A 17,796-nucleotide genomic window follows, 5' to 3' on the forward strand; every position below is an offset into this window, starting at 1 on the left:
ATAAACAGAATAAGTGGAATTAATAATTTGTATTTTTAAAATAAAAAATTGAATTCAATCTGAAAGAAAGGGCGAGATTAGGAATTGAAAAAAGGGAATGAAAATAAATTTATAAAAATAGAAAATGGCAAAAACAGAGGCAGGAAATTGATGCAAATTAGGGAGGAAATGGGGGGAAAAGAGAAATAAAAATCAATTAAAGCAGAGGAATTAAAAACAAATAAAGGAGATTAATTGAAATCAATTTGATAAAATAAAATTTATTCAAGGAAGGGATGAAAATCCAGGAATTAAATCCCAAAATTCGATAAAATACAAGAATAGGAATTTAATTTAATTTAATTTAATTTAATTTAATTTAATTCGATTTTATTTTTTAAATAAATTTTAATCTTATCAGTGATTTATTATTATAAAAAATTAAAAATCAATTTATAGGAAATTGAATTATTAGAAAATTGATATTGAGAGAAATTAATTTATAACAATATTTAGATTTTTAAAAAATGAAAATACAAATTTATATTGGTAGAATTTATTAATTTATGATAATCGGAATAAATAGAATAAATTGGTATATCCTTATTAATTTAAAATTTTATAGTTTTTATTTAAAAAATGTATCAACTTATATTAATGGAAATTAATGCAATAAATTAATTGGCTTTAGTAATTGAAGTAAATTTTTAATTCAAACATTTATAAATGTATATTAATTTGAAACAATAAAATACATTTATAGGTTTTTATTGATCGAGAAAATTTATAATTGTTTATTCATAAAATTAATGCATTTTTATTTTTTTAAACGTATAAAACATATTAATAGGCTTTCATTAATTGAAATAATATTTTATTGGAAAAATTATAAATTGATATTAATTGAAATAAATAGTTAGAAAAATTAAAATTTGTCTTAATTAACAATAAGTTTATATTACTTGAAATTAATTTAATTACACTAAACAAACCCCAATTAAACGAAATAAAACTGCAGTTGATTCCAATTAAACTAAACAAACCAAACGCCAAAAAAAGGAATCAAAATAGCGATAAAATCCCAAATCAATTAATTATAATTTAAAAATTAATTAAAATAAACCCAAATCCGCAGTTTCCCGCCTCCTCCTCACCAGCGGCAGCTGATTGGTCGAGAGAAAAGGGCGGAGACCAATCAGCGCCGTGCGCGGGAAGAGCGCCCTTCGGGGGGAAAATCTGCCCAGCGACGGCTTCTGATTGGTCCGGAGGCGCCCCGGGGAACCAATCAGAGGCAGGGATCCCCGAGACACGGCCGCCAATTCACTGAGGGCGCCCCCAAACCCCCCGAAAATCGCCCCAAAATCCCTTTTAGGACCCTTAAAATCCCCTCACAACTCACAAAATCGCCCCAAAATCTCTTCCAGGAGCCCAAAATTTCCCTCAGAGTCCCAAATTCCCCTTAAAAATCCCTTCAGAAACCCCAAAATTCGCCCAAAATGCTCTCAGAGCTCCAAAATCCCCTAAGAAATCCGAAATCCCCTAAAATCCCTTCAGAGCTCCCAAATCGCCCCAAAATCCCCTCAGAGACCACCCAAAAAAAAATCCCCGAATCACTTCCTGGACTCCAAAATCCCCCCAGAAACCTCAAATGACAAAAAAATTCCTTTCAAGACCCCAAAATCCACTCAGAACACCCAAATTTGCCCCAAATTCCCCTCAGAGACCCCAAATCGCCCCAAAATGCCCCCAAAAATTCCCTCAGAGACCCCAAAACCGCCCCAAAATCCCTTCCATGACCCCAAAATCCCAAAATCCCTTTCAGGACCCCCCAAAATCCCACTCAGAACCCACAAAATCCACCCAAAATCCTCCTGGGACCCCCTCAAAATCCCCAAACCTCCCCAAAATCTTCTGGGCCCCCCCAAAACAATCCCCCAAAATCACCCAAAAACTGCTCGGGACCCCAAATCTGCCCAAAATCCCCCGAAATTCCCCCTGAAGGCACCCCAAAACCCTCCTGGGACCCCCTAAAAATCTCCAAATCTCCCCCATAAATCCCAAAACGCTCCAAAAAAACCCCAAACGCCCCCCAAAACCCCCTCCCAAATGCCCCCAAAATTCAAAACCCCCCCAATATCCCAAATTTCCCCCCAAATTCCCCCCCCCCAAAAAAATTGGGAAAAATCCCAAATCCCCCCCAAAATTCGCTAAAATGCCCCCCAAAATCACCAAATTCCCCCAAATTTTCCCCCAAAATCCCCCTCAAAAAATCCCAAATCCCCCCCCCAAAATTCGCTAAAATCCCCCCCAAAATCACCAAATTCCCCCAAATTTCCCCAAAATCCCCCCAAAATCCCCCCGAAAAATCCCAATTCCCCCAAAATTCGCTAAAATCCCCCCCAAAATCACCAAATTCCCCCAAATTTCCCCAAAATCCCCCCCAGAATTCCCCCCGAAAAATCCCAAATACCCCCCAAAATTCGCTAAAATCCCCCCCAAAATCACCAAATTCCACCAAATTTCCCCCCAAAATCCCCCCAAAATCCCCCCAAAAAATCCCAAATTCCCCCCAAAATTTGCAAAAATCCCCCCAAAATCACCAAATTTCCCCCCAAAATCCCCCCAAAATTTCCCCCGAAAAATCCCAATTCTCCCCCCAAAATTGGCTAAAATCCCCCCAAAATCACCAAATTCCCCCAAAATCCCTGCCCCCCAATTCTCCAAAATGCCCCAAATCCCCCCAAAACCCGCGGATTTCCCCCCAAAATTCCCGGAATCCCCCTCAAATCCCCCTTACACATTTCCCTCTATCTCATGTCTGTGTGGTTTGATGTACGGACAACAGCAGCAACACCCAAGGAACGGTGACATTTCCAAATCATTCTCACCCCACAATCAGATCTCCCTGAACAACAACACCGTGTTGTTCCATCTTTTTGCATTACCCACCACGTGCAACCGGTTTGCTGAGCAAAGACAACCCCACCAATGGGTTTGTCTGTATTTGAGGCAGGATTGATCCAAACTGTCTTCCCTAACAAACCTCTGACATGAACCACCGGTGTGGGATCTCAGCGCCTCAGGACTGGGGTGCAGAGTGACCGAGACCACCCTTGGGGGGCTCGGGGGTCCTGGAATGTCGCCAGAAGCGTCTGGTGGCTGGACTTTGATCCTGCACGGGAGACGACGCCTGTGTGAGGACGGGAGGATCTCACCGGGGTAAATGGGGAAGGGATGAGTTAATTAGAGTGTAAAACACAGGGTTTAGGATTTCTGTACAGGGGGGTCTGGAGAAGTAAGATGGAGGAATTGGGGCGTGTCCTGTCCTTCTTCTTCTTCTTCTTCTTGGCCTCCATCTTCTGTGGTGGCGGTGGCACTTTGGGATTGGTTCTTACTAAAAGTGCACCGGTCAATAAGGGTGAAAGGTATTGGAAAGAAGAGGTAAATATTGTATACGTAATTTTGAGCATAAAGATAAGTGACCGCCCCGGGGGCTCGCGGTGTGCACCCGTATGAGGATGGGAGGATTTCACGGGGATAAATGGTGAAGGGATAAGTTAATTAGAGTAGTGTGCACCTGTATGAGGAGGGGAGGATTTGAGTAATTTTGAGTATAAAGATAAATGACCGCCCCGGGGGCTCGCAGTGTGCCCGTGGCCGGCTTGCTGTGCGGACCTCTGTCAGGCAGAGAGAAAAATCTTTTAGATAAACAACCAATAAACACTGAAGTCCGAGAAAGACCTGAAGCCTCTTCTCGTCCTTTGGAGCGCGGGCTGCCCAAGGCCATCTCTGAGCCTTTCTAGGCCATAAAACAGCCGAGGAAGGGACAACTGGGACTTTGTCTCCTTCTATTCCATCCAGGGACTCAGACTGGGCAGGACCTGCTCGGTTGGTTGAACCTCGGGTGTTGACTAACCAGGCGGCCTTTGCCAAATGCTGCTCCCAATTTTTGAAAGATCCCCCACCCAAAGCTTTTAGTAGTCCATTGTACCTCTCCACTTTCCCTGCAGCTGGTGCATGGTAGGGGATATGGTACACCCACCCAATGCCGTGTTCCCTAGCCCAGGTGTTGGTAAGGCTGTTCTTGAAATGAGTCCCGTTGTCCGACTCGATCCTCTCAGGGGCGCCATGTCTCCACGGAACTCGCTTTTCCAGGCCCGGGATGGTGTTCCGGGCTGTGGCATTGTTGGAAAAGAAAATGAAATTTAGCAAAATGCGTAGTTATAGTTTAGTTATGAGTTGTGTGTGAATCGGTTCGTTAAAAGCAGTTTTGTAGCCGTTGATAGTGTGTGTGTGTTGGGTTTGTGTGTAACCCAGCAGGTAGTCTTAGGAATTTAATAAATATTTGAACTAGTGCAGGAACTCTTAGGGATTTAATAAATATTTAAACTAGTGCAGGAACTCTTAGGAATTTAATAAATATTTTAACTAGTGCAGGAAATCTTAGGGATTTAATAAATATTTACACTAGTGCAGGAAATCTTAGGAATTTAATAAATATTTTAACTAGTGCAGGAAATCTTAGGAATTTAATAAATAATTAAACTAGTGCAGGAAATCTTAGGGATTTAATAAATATTTTAACTAGTGCAGGTAGTCTTAGGAATTTAATAAATATTTAAACTAGTGCAGGAAATCTTAGGGATTTAATAAATATTTAAACTGGTGCAGGAAAGTAAGAATGCTAACCTGTCTGGGGGCAGCGTACAATGCTCTTAGAATGAGATAAGCAGAAGATTTATGATTTTGTTTGTGAACTAAGGAATGTATCGCAAGGGGACTGTGGCTACGCAAGGGGAAGGGGAACTGTTTTTTGGAGACCCTGTTGTGAATCGCATGTATAAGATGGAAGCACCCATACGTGAAATCGGGGGCTCGGGTTTTTGGGACGTCAGTCCCCCAGTTCCCCGGGCCCGTAATAAAGCACCCACAAAACTTGTCCGAGTTTTGTGTCATTTACCAATCGGGCTGCAGCATGAGACACAGGGTGGGTTTCCAACCATCCGGTGGCGGCTTCCACCATGGTCAGCACGTAGCGCTTGCCCTGGTGTTGCGGTGTGCTGTAATGTCCCATTTTAGACTTCCAAGTCACCTCCCAGGTGTGCCTGTACCTCTCTCCCTTCCCCCTCGCCCCCTTGCTGAGTGAGTCCTGTCAATCAGGCTTAACATTCCAGCAAGACGTTGTGTGGTTGGTCAAGTTCAAAGGATGCCCCTCAGGCCTGGGGGTCATTGGCCTGTCTAGGTGTCATCCCCCCCCTGAGACCCCGCCCCTCTCACCTGGTTGGGTGGCTCACCTGTTCCCTCCCCTCCCCCTGTCCCTGAGCTTAAAAAGGTAATCAGTCCATGCGGTCGTGATTCTGTTGGAGCAGTTGCCCCCGTTCAGACCTCTGTAACCATGGAATAAACCTCTGGACATCAAACCCTCCAGCAGAATCCATCTCCTTTTTCTCTTCACCATCGCCTGAAGCTCTTCCTCCTGAGGTAAACGGAGTTCCTGACAAGCCTGGACTTTTTCAGTGCCCAGCTGCAACCTCCAGCAGCCAAGGTATCTTTGGGGTGATTTACACCACGGCTGCTGCCTTTGGCCCAGCAGCAAGGGACAGACTGGCCCAGGCACTAACTGGTAATATTGGGATTCGTATTCCAATACCCTGGCGTGTCTGGGGCAGTGTGATGGAGTCAATCTGCCAGGCCTCCCCATACTTGTACTTGGACCACCGCCCACCGTACCACAGGGGCTTCACTCGCTCGGCCTGCTTGATGGCAGCACGCGTCTCACAGTCATGGATAACCTGAGAAATGCTGTCCATGGTTAAATCCACCCCTTGGTCTCGTGCCCATTTATAGGTGGCATCTCTGCCCTGGTGGCCTGAGGCATCATGGGCCCATCTAGCTAGGAATAACTCTCCCTTATGTTCCCAATCTAGGTCTATGTTGGACACCCCTATCTTTGCAGCTTGGTCTACCTGCTCATTGTTCTGGTGCCCCTCATTGGCCCTGCTCTTGGGGACATGGGCATCTACATGGCAGACTTTCACAGGTAGCCTCCCTACCCTGGTAGCAATGTCTTTCCACTCATCAGCAGCCCAAATTGGTTTCCCTCTACATTGCCAGTTGGCCTCTTTCCACCTCTCCAGCCATCCCCACAGAGCATTGGCCACCATCCAGGAATCAGTGTAGAGGCAGAGCTTTGGCCACTTCTCTCTCTCAGCAATGTCCAGGGCCAGTTGTGTCGGAGAGTGACTTAAAGAAAAGGCCATGAGACATACAATTGAGAGAAAAGTATAAGGGAAATGTAAAGCAGTTCTCAGCCTTCTGATTTCTATAAACAACTCGACTCTCTTTATAAACAATAAAGTTCTCGGACTGTCTTCCCATAATAAGCAGAACACCGTCTCTGGGAAAAGCTGGCACCCTGGGAACAGATGCAGAAGTTTGGGAACACTGGTTCTGTTTTTGATAAACAATTGTAGGTATTCTAAAACAAAAGTAGTGGTTAGAGTTTTCTCTCTTAGCCTATCATGAACTTGGATTGCAGAATATGCACGAAGTTCGTTAACTTTGTTATTTAAAGTGACTGATTGATCAATAAACCTGAGTTCGATGCATTAAAGGATGGTCGTTCTCCCTTCATTCTCTAACACCTACCCTGGTAGCGATGTCTTTCCGCTCTTGAGCAGCCCAAATTGGTTTCCCTCTACATTGCCAGTTTGCCTCTTTCCACCTCTCCAGCCATCCCCACAGAGCATTGGCTACCATCCAGGAATCAGTGTAGAGGCAGAGCTTTGGCCACTTCTCTCTCTCAGCAATGTCCAGGGCCAGCTGAACAGCTTTGAGTTCAGCCAGTTGGCTCCATCCACCTTCTCCTTCGGCAGCTTGCGCAACCTGTCCTGCGGGGCTCCATACGGCTGCTTTCCACTTCCGGTTCATCCCTACGATGCGACAGGAGCCGTTGTCGAGGGATGGGCAGTTATAAGTCCAATTGTGTCAGGAACTCACGTCTTAAAAAGGAACTCGCTAGGCCGCGGCGAAATATTTAGTATGGATAACATTGCAACTGGACCAGCGAAGAGATTTTTGCTCTTATTTCCAGCACGTCAGTCTCAGAACGCAAAAAGGAGACATGAACAGCTCACTGATCCGCCCCAAAATGTCTCCTCTAAGAGGGCTCATACAGCAACACATGAAATCATCTCAGTCTGCGTTTTCAGCCAATCACACAGAGAAAACACATATTGACGAGCATTCTATCTAATCTTATAAAACACACGTAATGGTAGCTAAAACAAAGACTGGTTCATAAGAGACGAAGAACAGAGTTCTATTCATGCTAACCTTCTGAAGATATATATGAAATAACTTTGCTGCCATCTTAAAGCCAATTCTACAGAGGCCTGTTGTTGTTTGTCACGTCTACTGCTTGGGAAACTGTTTTGCTTGCATGACAAACTTTTCTGCAGTGCTAACAAAACTCCAATCTAAAACCCACATACCTTTCTTTAACCACTTCTTAAAAATCCTCTAACCTTATAAATTCCAACGACCGTCAGTGAAAAGAGCGCAGCGCGTTTCCTCCGGGAAAGCTTGGTTATACGGAGGAGCTTCTTCGGTCCGTGTCGCCGGTCTCGTTCTCCATCTGTGACGCCAAAATTTTCACCTTCGGGCCAATTTGTGATGACCTCCAAAACCCCAGGGCTGTTCAGTTTACCTGTCTCTGTTACAGTGTCTCTGTCCCTCTGGGAGCCTCTCAGGCACCCCCAGCCAGTCCCGAGTTGGCAACCCCGACGCGGCCGACGGCGGGGAGACGCTGTCCCAAGCCCCAAGGGTATGGTGGTCACCTTTGCAGCAGGAGAGACGCCAGAGACATGGTGTCCTGGTTTAGGGCAGATTTGTTAAAGGATCTTGAAAGGAGGGGGCCCCTCCAGAAAGCAAAACCCACACGGCCCCTCCGCCCAACCGGTTCGGGAAAAAATTCCTTGGAGAGAGGTGAAAAGAACCTGTTTATTTCAGGCGCAGCACCCCCCCGCAAGCAAAATGAACAATACCCGATGACACCGCTCTGAGAAAGATGGCAAAATCAGAAAGTCTCTTTCGGGGGTGGTCGCTCTGTTCTCAGTCCCTCCGGCGCTGGGCCAGCTGCTGCAGCCGAACCTTCGGTGTTCCCAGGTCCCAGTGCGGAGCAGGTTCGAGATGGTCACAGGAACAGGAGAGGAGAAACAGTCCGGGAAGGGATTTGGACTGTTTAGCTGAACCAGCTAATGAGCAGAAGCAGAAGCGAGAGCAGAAAAGGGGGCGAGCAAAGCAGCAAGCTGAAAGCAAGAAGTGAAAACAGCCGCAAGTACTGCTCGTCTCTGTGTCCCTGATAAGAGAAACCCAAACAAAACTTCCACTCTTCAGAGCCGCTCTTGAAGGCACAGAACAGATGGATGGGGATACGAGCATCGTGACGTCACCCCAGGACAATCTGAAAATGAGGGCCCCCCTCCAGAAAGCAAAACCCACACGGCCCCACCGCCCAACCGGTGCGGGAAAAAATTCCTCGGAGAGAGGTGGAAAGAACCTGTTTATTTCAGGCACAGCACCCCCCAGCACACAAAATGAACAATACCCGATGACACTGTGTCGCAGACGCTTTTCCACAGAAATCCTTTCTTTCAGATTTCTGCATTTTCTGGGAAGCTGAGGGCCCCCAGAAAGAGAATGTAAACAATTGTTATCAGCTGCTGTGAAATGCAATGGGATGCACCTGTGATTGGCTCATGTTCCCGTGTTTATAATTAATGGCCAATCACAGGAGCAAGCTGGGGACAGAGTCCCTGGACACAACTTTGTTATGTTTTCTTTCTTGCTATTCTTAGCTTAGCAAGCATCTGCAAACCTCCCTTTTTATTCTTTTTAGTACAGTCATAATGTATTATGTATCACATATCAATAAATCCAGCCTTCCGATCAAGAAACAAGATTCTCGTCTTTCTCTCGCCGTGGAGACCTTCAACAGGTTCGCTGTAATAACGCCGCTCTGAGAAAGATGACAAAATTGGAAAGTCTCTTCTGGGGGTAGTCGCTCTGTTCTCAGTCCCTCCGGCGCTGGGGCAGCTGCTGCAGCCGAACCTTCGGTGTTCCCGGGTCCCAGTGCGGAGCAGGTTCGATGTGGAGAGTTTAGTTCAAGAATCGCTTAAAGAAAAAGGCCATGAGAGATACGATTGAGAGAAAAGTAAAAGGGAAAAGTAAAGCAGTTCCTAACGCAGTTCTCAGCCTTCTGATTTCTATAAACAATTCGACTCTCTTTATAAACAATAAAGTTCTCAGGCGGTCTTCCCATAACAAGCAGAAGACCTGCTCTGGGAAAAGCTGGCACCCTGGGAACCGATGTGGAAGTTTTGGGAACCCTTCATATCACAGTGGGAACGTTGGTTCTGTTTTTAATAAACAATTGTAGGTATTCTAAAACAAAAGGAGTGGTTAGAGTTTTCTCTGTCAGCCTATCATGAACTTGGATTACAGAATACGCATGAAATTCGTTAACACTGTTATTTAAGGGGATTGATTGATCAATAAATCGGAGTTCGATGCATCAATCGGATGGTCCTTCTCCCTTCACTTCAATAGTTCGAGATGGTCACAGGAACAGGAGAGGAGAAACAGTCCAGGAAGGAATTTGGACTGTTTAGCTGAACTAGCTAATAAGCAGAAGCAAAAGCGAGAGCAGAAAAGGGAGCATGCAAAGCAGCAAGCTGAAAGCAAGAAGTGAAAAACAGCCCCAAGTACTGCTCGTCTCTGTGTCCCTGATAAGAGAAACCCAAACAAAACTTCCACTCTTCAGAGCCGCTCTTAAAGGCACAGAACAGATGAATGGGGATATGAGCATCATCACGTCACCCCAGGACACCTGCGAAAGTCCGCCATGCAGATGCCCATGCCCCCAAGAGCAGGGCCAATGAGGAGCAGCAGAACCATGAGCAGGTGGACCAAGCCGCAAAGATAGGGGTGTCCAACATGGACTGAAGAAGCTCCTCCATATAACCAAGTTTTCCCAGAGGAATTGTGCTACGCTCTTTTCACCGACGGTTCCTGTCGCATCGTAGGGATGAACCAGAAGTGGAAAGCAGCCATATGGAGCCCCGCAGGACAGGTTGCACAAGCTGCCGAAGGAGAAGGTGGATCGAGCCAACTTGCTGAACTCAAAGCTGTTCAACTGGCCCTGGACATTGCTGAGAGAGAGAAGTGGCCAAAGCTCTGCCTCTACACTGATTCCTGGATGGTAGCCAATGCTCTGTGGGGATGGCTGGAGAGGTGGAAAGAGGCCAACTGGCAACGTAGAGCGAAAACCAATTTGGGCTGCTGATGAGTGGAAAGACATTGCTACCAGGGTAGGGAGGCTACCTGTGAAAGTCTGCCATGTAGATGCCCATGTACCCAAGAATAGGGCCAATGAGGAGCACCAGAACAATGAGCAGGTAGACCAAGCTGCAAAGATAGGGGTGTCCAACATAGACCTAGAGTGGGAACATAAGGGACAGTTATTCCTAGCTAGATGGGCCCATGATGCCTCAGGCCACCAGGGCAGAGATGCCACCTATAAATGGGCACGAGACCGAGCGGTGGATCTAACCATGGACAGTATTTCTCAGGTTATCCATGACTGTGAGACGTGTGCTGCCATCAAGCAGGCCGAGCGAGTGAAGCCTCTGTGGTACGGTGGGTGGTGGTCCAAGTACAAGTATGGGGAGGCCTGGCAGATTGACTCCAACACACTGCCCCAGACACGCCAGGGCAAGCGCTACGTGCTGACCATGGTGGAAACCACCACTGGATGGTTGGAAACCTACCCTGTGTCTCATGCCACAGCCCGGAACACCATCCTGGGCCTGGAAAAGCAAGTCCTGTGGAGACATGGCACCCCTGAGAGGATCGAGTCAGACAACGGGACTCATTTCAAGAACAGCCTTATCAACACCTGAGCTAGGGAACATGGCATTGAGTGGGTGTACCATATCCCCTACCATGCACCAGCTGCAGGGAAAGTGGAGAGGTACAATGGACTACTAAAAACCCAGTTGAAAGCCTTGGGTGGGGGATCTTTCAAGAATTGGGAGCAGCATTTATCAAAGGCCACCTGGTTAGTCAACACCCGAGGTTCCACCAGCCGAGCAGGTCCTGCCCAGTCTGAGTCCCTGAATGTAATAGAAGGAGACAAAGTCCCAGTGGTACATATCAGAGGTTTGTTAGGGAAGACTGTGTGGATCAACTCTGCCTCGAGTAGAGACAAACCCATTCGTGGGGTTGTCTTTGCTCAGGGACCAGGTTGCACGTGGTGGATAATGCAAAGAGATGGAACAACACGATGTGTACCTCAGGGAGATCTGATTGTGGGGTAAGAATGATGTGCAATATCACTGTTCATTGGATGTTACTGCCATTGTCTGTACATTAAACCATACAGACATGAGATAGAAGGAAATGTGTAAGAGTTGAAGGTCTGGGCAAGTGGAAGATGGAGAAGGAAATGTGTAAGTGTCGAAGGTCTGAGCAAGTGATAGATGGAGCTTAAAGTTACTAAAGTGAAAAGGGGGAATCCTGCAGCTCTGTAATATAGGGCCTGGATTCAGTGGTCCAGTGTGGGGATGTGATGAAGGCATGATGGGTATTGCTTGTAATTTTGGGGAAACAGATGGAAATTTTGTATGAATAATGCATGATGTGTTGTAGTATGTTGATGATATGGGGATAACGGGTGGAATGTCCTGGGGTGACGTTATGATGCTTGTATCCCCATTCATCTGTTCTGTGCCTTTAAGACTGGCTCTGAAAAGTGGAAGTTTGTTTGGGTTTCCCTTATCAGGGACACGGAGACAAGGCAGTACATAGGGCTGCTTTTCCCCTTCTAGTTGGCAGCTTGTTGCTTTTGCTTGCTTGCTTTTCTGCTCTTGCTTCTGCTCTCACTTTTGCTTCTGCTTATTAGCTAGTTTAGCTAAACAGTCCAAATTCCTTCCCGGACTGTTTCTTCTCTCCTGTTCCTGTGACCATCTCGAACCTGCTCCGGACTGGGACCCGGGAACACCAAAGGTTTGGCTGCAGCAGCTGGCCCAGCGCCGGAGGGACTGAGAACAGAGCAACCACCCCCGAAAGAGACTTTCTGATTTTGTCATCTTTCTCAGAGCGGTGTCAGCTGGTATTGTTCATTTTGTGTGCGGGGGGTGCTGTGCCAGTCAAATAAACAGGTTCTTACCACTTCTGTCCGAGGAATTTTTTCCCGAACCGGTTGGGCGGAGGGGCCGTGTGGGTTTTGCTTCCTGGAGGGGCCCTCCTTTGCAGATTCTTTAACAAATTTGCCCTAAACCAGTACAGAGGCTCATCCGGCTGGTTCTAATTTTGGTCCCATCCCCATCCCTGTTGCCCAGGTCCTTCCCTCCTACCCTTGACACCATTGTTGACGCCCACACACCCAAATCTGGACCATTTTTCCCAAATCTTGACCATTTGAACCCAGGGTTGAGAGCCTTGATTGAGCCTTGGAGCCAAGAGCTGAGGTGTGGCGCCAAGAGCCGAGATTTGGGGCAGAACCAGCTGAGTTTGGAGCCAATGGTCACAAGTAGACCCCGCTGAGATCTGGGGCACAAAGGGCAGGGTTTTGGGGATGAACCTTTGAGAATTATTTAAAATTATGAAAGCACCATGGAAATGAGTGGGGTGAGACAATGATGGGGAGATTGGGGAAAATGGTCAAGATTTGTGGCCAAAGCTAAAGATTTGGGGGTAGAATGTGGGGTTTTGGGGTGTTTGTGGGCACAGTATCGAGGAGGGGCCACCACTGGCATCGTCATCATAACCAGCATCAATATTAGGACCACAACCACTGCTGTAACATTTGGCGCAGAAATAGGATTCGGAATCCTCGTCCTTGAGGTTGTTCATGGTCAGCGTCACCAAGCTCTGCCCGTTGTCCCTGGAGATCGTGACCGGCCCTTGACTGAATCCGCGTAGGTGGAGTTTCCACCATCGTTGCTGATCCACGCGACCCTCTCAAGCCCCTGCCCAGGTCTCTGGCGCACCCAGTTCATGTCGTAGCTCCTGAAACTGAACCTGGACCCTCGGCAGAGAAGGCGCAGGGATCCCCCGGGGGGCTGGAGGTCCCCCCCCGCACTCCAGAAGGGTCCCGGCCACCCGGAGCCCTGTGGGAAAAAGGGGAGAGGATGGAAATTAAAAGTCTGATTGGTCAAGGGCCTCCAAGTGGGTTTGGACAGCTGAAAAAAGGGGCAGGACCCACCAGGGAAGAGGATGATGAACTCCAAGGGTCCCAATTTGGGGCCAAGAGTCAGGATTTGTGTCAAGGGTTGAGCTTTGGCCTCATCCCCATCTCCCCTTTGTCCCGCAGTGCTCTGGGTGGCCGTGACCCTGCTGGAGTGCGGGGGGACCTCCAGCCCCCCGGGGGGTCCCTGCGCCTCCTCTGCCGAGGGTCCGAGTTCAGTTTTGGAAATGTCGACATGAGCTGGGTCCACCAGAGACCCGGGCAGGGGCTGGAAGGGGTTGGAGTGGTCAACAAGGGTGGTTCCAGCACCTTCTACGCACCATCGTTCAAGGGCCGGGTCGCGATCTCCAGGGACCACGGGCAGAGCTCGGTGACGCTGACCATGACCAACCTCAAGGACGAGGATTACGGATCCTATTTCTGTGTGAAACATGCTGCTGGGAGTTCGGGTACTCTTACTGGGTTTGGTGTTGTTGATACTGACCCTGATCTCATCTCTGTGTCCCCACCCATTCCCAAAACCCCAATCCCTGACCCCGTGTCCCAACCCTGGAGTGGCTCTGCCCAAAATTCTCACACTGATTTTGGCTACAAGGTTCAAACAAACCTTAAACCTTGGCCTGAAATATCCGCATTCAGTATAAAGTTTTTGGGCACACAGAGGAGATTCGAAGTCTGGAGGTATGGTTGGGGGTCAGTAGATGAGAACTGGGATCAAGGCAGAGCAAGTTTGGGATCACTGGTCAGGGGCTGGGGACGGGTGGGGACTTCAACAAGGGAGTAGGGCTGCTCTGTTGTCATTGTCACCATGGCCAGCACTGTTACCTCAACTGCCATCAGCAGATCTGGTGCAGAAATAGGATCCGGAATCCTCGTCCCTGCGGTTGTTCATGGTCAGCGTCACTGAGCTCTGCTTGTTGTCCCTGGAGATCGTGATCCGGCCCTTGACCGATGGCGCATAGAATGTGCTGCCACCAGTGCTGATCCCCGCGAGCCCCTCCAGCCCCTGCCCAGGTCTCTGATGGACCCAGCTTATGGACTGACTCCCAAAATCAAACCCAGAGGCGCAGCACAGCAAAGTCAGGGACCCCCCGGGGGGCTGGAGGTGCCCCCCGCACTCCAGCAGGGTCACGGCCACCCGGAGCCCTGCGGGAAAAAGGGGAGATGGGCATGAGGCCAAAGCTCAACCCTTGACCCAAATCCTGACTCTTGGCCCCGAACTGGGACCCTTTGTCATTCTCTTCCTGATCCTGGTCACCCTCCAGAATGGATCCTTTACAATTTTTCAACTGGACAGGATGACTTGGGGACTCTCAACCAATCAGGTTTCTCATCCCCATCTCCCCTTTGTCCCGCAGGGCTCCGGGCGGCCGTGACCCTGCTGGAGTGCGGGGGGGACATCCAGCCCCCCGGGGGGTCCCTGTGCCTCCTCTGCCGAGGGTCCGGGTTTGATTTCGTGAGTTTCTCCATGTTCTGGATGCGCCAGAGACGCGGGCAGGCTTTGGAATACGTCGCAAGCATCTACTACAATGGTGCCAACACATACTACGCGCCATCGGTGCAGGGCCGGTTCAGGATCTCCAGGGACAACGGGCAGAGTTCGATGATGCTGACCATGAACAACCTCAAGGACAAGGATTCTGCCGTTTATTTCTGCGCCAAACGTAGCAGTAATGCTTATGGTTCTGCTGGTCCTGCTAGTATTGACAATTCCTGCAGTAGCCCCAGGCCCATTGCAGTCCCACATACCCACAATCGCCAGAGATCTTTCCCTGACTCCCGGCTCTGTTACTCAAATCTTCACCTGTTCCTTCCACACCCTGCCTCTGCTGCCCCAACTCTCGGCTTTCCCCCAGTTTTGCCCATTTCACCCAAATCTCCCCCAGCTCCCCGGGCCCTGATTGGAGGAGGCCTGAACTGGAGCCCAGGGGTGAAGGTTTGGGGCCAATGATTGAGTTTTGAGGCAGTAGCAGGGGAGGGTTTGGGTTCAGTGCTGACCATTGGTGCAAATGGGGGAGATTTGGGACAAAGGGTCAAGGGCTGAGGTTTGGGGGACAATTTGAAGGAATGGTCTGGGTTTGGGGACAGGTGAAGACACTGAGATGGGGATGGATCCACCACAGCCATCGTCACTATAAGCAGCAGCACCAGCACCATAACCACTTGTAGCACGTTTGCACAGAAATAGGATCCGGAATCGTCGTCCTTGAGGTTGTTCATGGTCAGCGTCACCGAGCTCTGCCCGTTGTCCCTGGAGATCGTGACCCGGCCCTTGAAGGATGGATTGTAGTAGGTGTTCCCACTCCTGGCGATCCCCGCGAGCCACTCCAGAGTCTGTCCAGGTCTCTGGCGCATCCACATCCTCCCAAAACTGCCCAAACTGAACCCGGACCCTCGGCAGAGGAGGCGCAGGTACCCCCCGGCGAGCTGGAGGCCCCGCCCACACTCCAGCAGGGTCACGACCACCTGGAGCTCTGCGGGACAAGCTCCCCGGCGGATCCCTGCGCCTCCTCTGCCGAGGGTCTGGGTTCAATTTCGGACAAACCAGTTTTACTTGGGTTCGCCAGAGGCCTGGACAGGGGCTGGAATGGATTGCGAGCATTGACTACGATGGAGACACCTTCTATGGGGATTCGGTGCAGGGCCGGTTCACGATCCCCAGGGGCAACGGGCAGAGCTCGGTGACGCTGACCATGAACAACCTCAAGGATGAGGATTCCGCCACCTATTTCTGTGGAAAAGCTCCAGAAGGAAAATATGCTCAAGCTGCTGTTTATGGTTTTGACCCCTTTCACATGCCTGTGTCCCCCCATGTCCCCGTTCCCCAGACCCTTCACCAATCCCCAGCCCCTGGCTCCATTCCTGTCCCCGTGTCCCAGCTCTGAACTGGCTCTGCCCCAAATCTCAGCTCCTGGCCCCAAACCTCAGCTCTTGGCCCCACGTCCCGACCACATTCCCCAAAACTGACGGGGATGTCCCAGATCCGGCCCCACCGTGTCAATCTGCCTTTGCTTTGTTTGATTGGCCACAAACCTCTTGCGGTGAGCGGCGCCATTGAGTTCTGTGTGTGCTGCCGGGGCCGTGAGCCGCCGGCACCTCCCCATTGCAACAGCCCGGTGAGGAGAGCGATAGTGGGAAACCAAACGGCTCCAGAGGGGTCCCCACAACCCCGTCCCGGTGGGGATTGGGACAGAGACCCCCGGGCGGGGATAAATCCCTCTGGGGAACCCCCAAATTCGCACGCCTGGCTTTAAACCTGTCCTGGGGGCACCGAATCCTGAGGGTTTGGCACAAAAATTGGCACCAAGGGTGAAGGGGTGGGGCCGTGAGTTGGGAATCTGTGGGGAAAATGGGGGAGATTTGGGGCAGAGCCAGTTCAGGGCTGGGACACGGGGACAGGAATGGGGTCAGGGGCTGGGGACTGGGGGAAGGGTCTGGGGAATGGGGGTAAGGGGGAAAAAGTGATTGGGATGAGGTCAAAACTACAGGCAACATTCTCACAACCAGCACGATCATCAACACAGTTGGCGCAGAAATAGGATCCGGAATCCTCGTCCTTGAGGTTTTTCATGGTCAGCGTCACCGAGCTCTGCCCGTTGTCCCTGGAGATCCTGAACCGGCCCTTGACCGATGGCGCGTAGTAGATGCTGGAACCATCTAAACTGATCCCCGCCAGCCACTCCAGCCCCTGCCCGGGTCTCTGGCGGATCCAGTACTTGGAGGAACCCCCGAAACTGAACCCAGACCCTCGGCAGTGGAGGCGCAGGGACCCTCCGGGGGCCTGGAGGCCTCCCCCCCACTCCAGCAGGGTCACGGCCGCCCGGAGCCCTGCGGGACAAAGGGGAGATGGGGATGAGGGGATGCAAAAGTCAGGTGGAGCTGTCGAATTAATTTATGGATGGATTGCAGCTAATTGTAGGGTTTAGGGAACTTTTCCATACAGGAAATTTCTGTTGGATATTTGAGGCCAGGCAAAGGGAATTTGGGGTAAAACCAGTGAAGGTTTACGAATGTGGGAGCGGCCGTGACCCTGCTGGTGTGCGGGGGGGACCTCCAGCCCCCCGGGGGGTCCCTGCGCCTCCTCTGCCGAGGGTCCAGGTTCGATGTCGGGAGTTACCCCATGTTCTGAATGCGCCAGAAACCCGGGCAGGGGCTGGAATGTGTGGCAGCGATCTGGAGTGATGGTGGCACCATATACGCCTCATCGGTGCAGGGCCGGTTCACAATCTCCAGGGACAACGGGCAGAGCTCGGTGACGCTGACCACGAACAACCTCAAGGACGAGGATTCCGCCGTTTATTTCTGTGCCAAATTTTATTCCAGTGGTTGTGGTGGTGGTGCTGCTGCTCATGGTGTTGATGGTGGTTGTGGTCCCAAGCCCTCTCCTCTCTCTTCCCACATATCTCAGAATTCTCTCATCCTTCCCCAACATCCTGGCTCTTTTTCTCACATCTCAGATATTTTCCCGCAAACTCCACCGTCACTTCCCCAATTCCAAGTTTCCCCCCAATTATGCCCATTTCTCCCCAGTCTGGCCCTTCCCCTCAGTCCCAGTGCGGAACGGGGAT

General features: G+C 49.8%; 1 pseudogene; it reads right to left on the reverse strand.

Moving 5' to 3' along the window:
- Positions 1-15,684: 15,684 nt before the first annotated feature.
- Positions 15,685-17,048, reverse strand: LOC128946331 (Ig heavy chain V region 6.96-like; annotated as a pseudogene).
- Positions 17,049-17,796: the final 748 nt, after the last annotated feature.

The sequence above is a fragment of the Melozone crissalis genome, unplaced genomic scaffold (genome assembly GCF_028551555.1).
Source record: "Melozone crissalis strain CALT ecotype California unplaced genomic scaffold, PUWL_Pcris_2 ptg000079l_1, whole genome shotgun sequence".
Taxonomy (NCBI): domain Eukaryota; kingdom Metazoa; phylum Chordata; class Aves; order Passeriformes; family Passerellidae; genus Melozone; species Melozone crissalis.